Source organism: Piliocolobus tephrosceles, chromosome 20 (genome assembly GCF_002776525.5).
Source record: "Piliocolobus tephrosceles isolate RC106 chromosome 20, ASM277652v3, whole genome shotgun sequence".
Taxonomy (NCBI): Eukaryota; Metazoa; Chordata; class Mammalia; order Primates; family Cercopithecidae; genus Piliocolobus; species Piliocolobus tephrosceles.
Genome location: NC_045453.1, coordinates 34,907,468 through 34,915,881, shown reverse-complemented (window position 1 = coordinate 34,915,881; position 8,414 = coordinate 34,907,468). Strand labels below are relative to the sequence as shown.

Here is an 8,414-nt window from a genome sequence, read left to right as displayed (position 1 = left end):
AGCTAGATGACCAAAGAATAAATTTGCAGTTTTGCTTTTAGCCTTGCCTACTCGCTGGTTCTTTTGTGCCCACTCTGGTGATCTTAGAAAAACAAATCACAAACAACAAAAAACGGGACAAACAGGAAAGCAATAATAAAAGTGCATCTAAATCTAACCATATACATCATTTTATTAAATGTTCATGTGTACAAATTCTAATTAAAAGGCAGAGGCTGACAAAGTAGATTAAAAAGAGCCAGCTGGGCACAGCGGTTCCTGGCTGTAATCCCAGAACTGTGGGAGGCCAAGGCGGGAAGAACTCTTGAAGCCATGAGTTCGAGACCAGCCTGGGCAAAATAGCAAGACCTCTGTCTCTACTGAAGGAATTAGCAGGGCATGGTGGTGCACCCCTATAGACCTAGTTCCTTGGGAGGCTGAGGCAGGAGGATCACTTGAGCTCAAGAATTCAAAGCTGCTGTGAGCTGTGAATACACCACCGCACTCCAGCCTGAGCAATAACAAGAGAACGAGACCCTTTTATTTTTTTTGAGACAAGGTCTCACTCCGTCACCCAAGCTGGAGTGCAGTGACGTAATCACAGCTTATGACAGCCTTGACTTCCTGTACTAAAGAGATCCTCCTGCCTCAGCCTCCCGAGTAGCTGGGGCTACAGGTAAGTGCCACTGTGCCTAACTTCTAAAATTTTTTTGCAGAGATGGGGTCTCCCAGTTACCCAGCCGGGTCTCAAGCGATCCTCCCGTCTTGGCCTTCCAAAGTGCTGAGATTACAAGCATGAGATTACAAGCACCATACCTGGCCTGAGACCCTATGTCTAAAAATAGAAAAACAGTAAAGATACAAAATCTGAAAAATACTATCAAAGTATTTATCTAGTTGACATTTATATAATAGTACATCCAACAACTGTAAAATATACACTATTTTCAGGTGCAGGTGGAATATTCACCAAAACAGACCATAAGATGTGTCATAAAAGAATTCTCAATACATTTAAAAGAAATCATATACAGTCAGCCCTCCGTATTTGTGGAGTCAACAAACCTCAGGTCAAAAATATCCGGAAAACAAACAAAATAGTGACAATACAATTTTTTTAAAGTTAAAAAATAAAGTATAACAGCTATTTACATAGCATTTACATTGTATTGTACTACAAATAATCTAGAGATTATTTAAAGTATACACAAAGGCCGGGTGCAGTGGCTCATACCTGTAATCCCAGCAGTTTGGGAGGCCCAAGGCGGGAGGATAACTTGGATAACTTGAGGCCAGGAATTCGAGAACAGCCTGGGCGAAATAGTGAGACCTTGTGTCCACCAAAAAAAAAAAGAAAAAGAAAATTAGCTCATTAGCTGGACATGGTGGTGCATGCCTATAATACCAGCTACTTAGGAGGCTAAGGTGGGAGCGTCACTTAAGCCCAAGAGCTGGAGGCTGCAGTGAACTGTGATTACACCACTGCAGCCCAGCATGGGTGACAGAGCTCCTGTGGCTTTGGAGGGGGTGGGAAGTATATGAATGCCAACCACAGGGAATATTCTCAGAATTAAATTGGAAGTCAATAGCTAGAAAATATCTAGGAAACCTGCAAATTAAACAAGCTTCTTCTAAATACTCCACAGGTCGGAGAAGAAATCAAAAGAGAAACTGGAAAATGTTTTGAACTGAATGATAATGAAAATGCAAAACACCAGAATTTTCTTTTTTGTTTTTGAGACAGAGTCTCGCTCTGTTGCCCAGGCTGGAGTGCAGTGCCGTGATCTCAGCTCACTGCAAGTTCCGCCTCCCAGGTTCACGCCATTCTCCTGCCTCAGCCTCCCGAGTAGCTGGGACTGCAGGCGCCGCCACCACGAAATACCAGAATTTAAGAGATGCAGCTAAAGCAGTGTTTAGAAGGAAACTTACAGTTCTAATGGTCACCTTGGTAAAGCAGAAAGATCTAAAATCAGTAACCTAAGGCTCCAAATCAAGAAACCAGAAAGAACAAAGTAAGCATGGAGTAGAAGGAGGAGAATCATACAAAGCAGAAAAAAACAAAGAGACAACAATAAGACGTAATGGAAAAAAACAGGCTCACTGAAAAGACAAGCTAACACACCTCTAGCCAGCCTGATCCGGAAAACGAGAGAGCACGAATCTCCACTGTCAGGAATGTTCCACGGGTTATCAGCACACACCTTACAGACAGCAGAAGGGCAAGAGAATGCTAGGAACAACTTTACGCCAGCAAATTCAGGAACAAATTCAACTTACATGAAATGGACACATTTCTTGAACAAGGCAACTTGTTCACAAGAAACACAAGAATAAACAATCTAAAACAGCCCTGTATCTACCCAAGAAGTTAAATTTGTTACAAAAGAACACTCCTCAAAGGAAAACTCTAGCTCGGCTTGTTTTCCTGGTAAATTCCATGTAACATTCCAGGAAGAAACAATGCCAACCTTACACAAGCTTTTTTGGAAAATAGAGGAAGTCAGATCACTATCCAGCTCATCCTATGAGGCTAGTACCAAAACCTGACACTATGAAAAAATAAAATTATAGACCACACCCCTCATGAACATAGATGCAAATAACTCTTAACAAAATATCACCCAATTGAATCCAGCAGTTCAGAAAGGATCACACATCAAGACCTAGTAGGGGTCATCTCAACACAAGGCCACATCAAGCAGTCAAAACTCAGCCCAGGCACTTCTCTGTATCAACAGGTGGTACCACCGTCTCAACACCCACTCACGAGGAGGAAAACAAAACATCTCAGCAAACTGGGAACTGACGGGAACATCTTTGCCCTGATAAGGGCACTACATGGGGCCTATAGCTAATCACACTTAATGAAGAAAGACTGAACGGTTACCTCCCACGGGCACTACATGGGGCCTATAGCTAATCACACTTAACGAAGAAAGACTGAACGGTTACCTCCCACCATGGAGAAAAAGGGCCCCACATGCACCATTCCTATGCAACAATGTCCTTTCACATACTGAAATAAAGGGGGAAAAAAAGGAAGGAAAAAAGGAAGAAATAAAACTGTCCCTGTTTACAGAAGAGAGGACAGAGTTCCATAGAGAATCCCAGGGAAGGCCGGGCACGGTGGCTCACGCCTGTAATCCCAGCACTTTGCGAGGCCGAGGTGGGCAGATCATTTGAGATAGGAGTTTGAGACCAGCCTGGCCAACATGGTGAAACCCCATCTCTACCAAAAATATAAAAATTAGCCGGGTGTGATGGCGGGCGCCTGTAGTCCCGGCTACTCGGTAGGCTGAGACATGAGAATCGCTTGAACCTGGGAGGCGGAGGTTGCACTGAGCCGAGATCACGTCACTGCACTCCAGCCTGGGTAACAGAGCGAGACTCCATCTCAAAAAAAAAAAAAAAAAAAGCCCCAGAAAGTCTACAAGAAGGCAATAAGGTAACTGAGCAAGATGGCAGGTTATCAGGCTAATATAAAAAAATCAATTGTATTCTTAAATACCAGCTGCAAACAACTGTAAATTAAAATTAAGAAAAAAAACCCATTTATGGCAGTGCCAAATACAAAAAGTACCTGAAAATAATTTAACAATAAACCTTCAAGACCTCTACCTCACTACTTGTAAAATACTGTTCTAAGTATTTTTCAGGGATTAACTCATTCAGTCCTTATAAAACTGTGAAGTCTTTCATCCTCTTCATTTTAAAGTTGCGGAAACTGAGGCAGACAGGTGAAAAGACTTAACCCAGAGCTATCAGATGGGAAGGGTCAGGGGTGGGGCATAAAAACAGGCCGGGGAAAAACGACTCGGGCTCATCAACACAAGCACAGTCACAGCTCAGCCTGCTGGAATGTTACATCATCCAGCCCGGATATTCTGGAAACCAGACTTCCTGACGCCGGTGACACGGAACCTGAAGATCAACCGCAGAGAAGGCTGCAAAGCCAACCAGAGACCTGAACTCAGAATCTTGCCTAATTTGCTTCCTCCTGTTTGCCCTTTCAATTTCTCTTTGGAGGTCCGCTGAGTGCTGTGGCTCTCCCTTGCTGGATGAACAAATCCCACTGTTTCACGCCGCTCTTTGGTGTCTTTATCTTCCTTCCAACAAGGCTGTCCTTGACCTGTCCAGTACAGTCTCCACTGGCCAAATGTGGCCATTGGGCTAAAATTAACTAAAATGTAAAAACTCAGTCCCTCAGGCAACATCTAAGTGCTCATGGTCACATCGCGAGTGGGTACCATATGGGACAGCACAGATTAGAACACTGCCCTCATCACAGAAAGTTTTGAGACAGGAGTCTCACTCTGTCACCCAGGTTGGAGTGCAATGGCATGATCTCACCTCACTGCAACCTTCGCCTCCTGGGTTCAAGCAATTTTCGTGCCTCAGCCTCCCAAGAAGCTGGGATTACAGGCACCCATCACCACGCCCAGCTAATTTGTGTGTGTGTGTGTGTGTGTGTGTGTATATATATTTTTTTTTTGGAGATGGAGTCTCGCTCTGTCACCCAGGCTGGAGTGCAGTGGTGTGATCTCAGATCACTGCAACCTCCCCATCGCGGGTTCAAGGGATTCTCCTGCATCAATCTCCGGAGTAGGTGGGATTACAGCCACGTGCCACCACGCCTGGCAAATTTTTGTATTTTTAGTAGAGACAGGGTCTCACCATGTTGGCCAGGCTGGTCTTGAACTCCTGATCTTGTGATCCGCCCACCTCGGCCTCCCAAAGTGCTGGGATTACAGGCGTGAGCCACCGCGCCTGGCAATTTTTTTTTTTTTTTAGGCAGAGTTTCGCTCTTGTAGCCCAGGTTGGAGAGCAATGGTGGGATCTCGGTTTACTGTAACCTCCGTCTCGTGGGTTCAAGTGATCCACCCACCTCAGCCTCCCGAGTATCCACCCCCACGCACCCACCACCACACCCAGCTCATTTTGTATTTTTAACAGAGGCAGGGTTTCACCATGTTGGCCAGGCTGGTCTCGAACTCCTGACCTCAGGTGATCCACCTGCCTCGGCCTCCCAAAGTGCTGGGATTACAGGCGTGAGCCACCACGCCCGACTAATATATCCACTTTTAAATGTATTCCTAACAATAATACCCTGTGAGGGGTAATACTGCATGCCGAGCTATCTTCCACTTGCTTTTCCAGACCAGCTTTCCACCCTGCCCTGTGCTGTGTGTCAGGAGCCTGAGCCTACCCCTTAGGAACACCTACTGGGACCTGGCCCTCTACCAGAGACTGGAGGCAGGAGCAGGAGGCTGGGACACAGACCTCCTTGCCCACTCAGATTGAGGCTTAACCTCCAGTCCAAGAAGCCCTCCCCAGTGACTCTTCCCTCTCCTGGTACTGCTGTCTTCTCTGATCTTTTGGCGTCCAGGAGTAGAAACTCCACTGACACAGTTCCAGGATAAAGGACCAACCATCATTTACCTATACTCTCTTTGCAAACGGTCCCTTTATAAACCCTCCTCAAATCCTCCTGTGAGCATGAAAATGATTTTTTTTTTTTTAAATGTATTTGAGAAAGAGTCTCGCGCTGTTGCCTAGGCTGGAGCACAGTGGTGCGCAGTCTCAGCTCACTGCAACCTCCACCTCCCAGGTTCAAGCCATTCTCCTGCCTCGGTTTCCCAAGTTGCTGGGATTACAGGTGCCTGCCACCACGCCCGGCTACTTTTTTGTATTTTTAGTAGATATGGGGTTTCACCATGTTGGCCAGGCTGGTCTTGAACTCCTGACCTCATGATCTGCTCGACTCGACCTCCCAAAGTTCTGGGATTACAGGTGTGAGCCATCGCATTCAGCAGAAACCTGATTCTTGCCTTTACATTTTTTATGCCCATCTAAAGCAGTGGAGGCTGAGACTCAGAGAGGTTAAATCACTTGCCCGAAGTCACACAGTATCCTCTGGCCTCCCTGGCATGTTGCTGACACCTGCATTTTACCACAGGAATCTTCCCACTGAGGTTCGCGTACACACAGACTTCCCAAGGGACTAAGGCCAGGATAATTTCAAAGGAATCCATTTTCTCAAGTTTTGCTACGTTCTCTCTGCTAAAACAGAACTGCCTGAGGACGAACTTGCGTTAAAAACAATATGAGTTATCCTTTCCTATTTTTTTTAAATGGGTCCACCCCTTTACAAAAGAAAGGTATTTCTCCAGCGACACTGCCCAACAACTCCTCTGATTCCCATCTCCAGGTCTGCGCGAACGCCATTCCTCGGTATCTACAGCTACGAGAACGTAAACGGGAACAGACGGATAACCGGCTCTCACAGGGCAAAAGCCACACACGGACAGTGAACTATCTGGCAATGCGTCTCCTTGAGGAGCGTTTACAATACAAAACTTTATTTTTATCATCCAAATGTGCATATATTTCTGTTGTTTTGTGCAACTGTACACTACCAATAATCACTTTAAAATTCCAGAAGAAAATGTTTACTACTTAGAGCCCTAAGTATTAGGCAAATACTTAGGCAAATTCCTAAACAACTTGACTCGGAACTCACACGCGGCACCCATTCCTGTGACAGAGAACCACGCGGGTGACTGACAAGCCTTCCGACCCCCAAACGCGGCTCTGCGGAGAGAGTGGGGCAAGACTGGGGAGCAAGGCGCCGCTCCCCACCGCGGTTCGCAGCCCGGCAGCCCTCCAGGCCTCTCAGCTCCTAGGCCGGGGCCTCTCCCGCTCCCAGGGTCCCCGGTACCCGGCGGCCAAACCCGAGGCCCCTCCTCGCACCCGGGCCGCGACCACCCCCGGGGACCAAGCTCCCCACTCCCGCACTCACCGGCTCGGGAGAGCACGTCACTTCCGGGGCGTCGCAAGCGGCCGACCACTTCCGGGGCCTCTCGGCTTGGGCAGCCCCAAGGCTCGCCTAGTGCGCAGGTGCAGAAAACACGCCGGCGGAACCGAGAAGGGACCTTGTTCCTAGGAGCGGGAGCAGGAGGAACAGCGGGAAGGCTGCGGAGCGCTCAGCTACACCCTCGCTTTTCGCCGGCGCCCTCGCTGCCCCAACACAAGGACAGCCGCCCCGCTCGTTCCACCTGGTGCCCAGGGACCCCCAGCTCCTCCAACCTCTCCGGCGTTTGCAGAGCCTCCCAGGTCTGATGAGGACACCGCCCTTGCCCGAGGAGGCTACTTGGCAACGCAGAGCAGGCAGTGGGGACCGCAGGGCAGCCCCAGGACGCCGTCCACACCGCCCTATCCCTGGCTCCGCCTTCCCGCCGCGGGGAATGCGGCGTGGACGCACGGGGACTGCCCAGGAGCCGAGGTGACAATCTACCGGGTCTTGGTAGTAAGTATTTGCAAAATAAATCACACCAAAATCCATTAACTTCATGAAAACCCACTTTATAGGATGATTTTTGAAGAACCAGTTTATTAAGAGATTACACCAAAAGCATGAACAATTTATACGTCAATCTGCGGCTGAAAAAAAAAAAATTAACCGATAAGGATGTTTTTTAAATGTACCGTACTCACAAATAACAAGACAAATTTGACCTGTTCAATAAATAGAAATGAAGTGGCTAAAAATTTTTAAATGGAAAACAGTCTTCTTCTTTGTACAGTTTTGAAGGGATGCCCCCTATTCAAGCCTATATGTAGAAAAACTCTGACAAAATCAGAGGTTCACTTAAGACTCCAACCATATGAGTGTATTAAGGTTTCTTTTCAGATCTTAGAAGATCTTGTCCACCTTAATCCCATTCATAAAGACTCTTGGCATGAGTTCTGATGTACTGTTTTAATATGCTAAGTACTGTTGATTCAACAACAAACCCTAATGGGTGATGAGCTTTTGCATACCAATGTGAATTTGTCAGCCCTTCTGAAAATTGTGGTCATCATTTTTCAAATTCACAATTTGCTGGATGTCAGGGAACAAGAAGAAGAATGAGCATCAATTTTCACATCTTCCTTTGCTTCTCCACTGGCCTTCCATAGAAGTAGTCAGAAAAAAACAAAGCACCGTCAACCACACTTCACAAACAATTCATGTTAGCCTAAGCTTTTCTCAACATTCATAGGACAGAAGATAGAATAAGTTAATGAGAAGGAATTGCTGGCATCACTTTCCATCACAATATTACATAACAATGGACAACACATTAAATAAACATTCTGTTATTAATCATTAAATATATTAACACCAAAAATCATGTATAAATTAGGAAATAAATGTACAAACTATGTTGCAAAGTGCTTTTTAAAATATATACACAACATTCAAGATATTCTTAATGTAAGACATTTCAGATTGAAGTTTTGGGATAAGTGTCCTTTTCTTCCAGAAAGTATTATTAATACAGCACTTAAAAAACACACACAAACACACATAAAAGGCATATTCCCAGATTGGCAAGGAATAAAAATAAACTATCTTCACAGTTATCTAAAATGTTTAACATTTTCAGTGGGAA

The 8,414-nt window shown here is 45.9% G+C and overlaps 1 protein-coding gene across 6 annotated transcripts in view; it reads right to left on the bottom strand.

The window, feature by feature from the left end:
* The window catches only part of MTG2 (mitochondrial ribosome associated GTPase 2), a 20,666-nt gene extending 13,817 nt beyond the window's left edge, over positions 1-6,849 (bottom strand). For 3 of the 6 annotated variants that reach the window (XR_002724688.2, XR_002724689.2, XM_023183190.2), the window contains exon 1: positions 6,779-6,849. The gene's annotated coding sequence lies outside the window, so the exon portion shown is untranslated. Of the gene's footprint in view, positions 1-1,213; positions 1,272-6,778 lie in introns of those variants that run through there. The other 3 variants (XM_023183194.2, XM_023183195.2, XM_023183191.2) reach the window with 3 other exon arrangements.
* Positions 6,850-8,414: the final 1,565 nt, after the last annotated feature.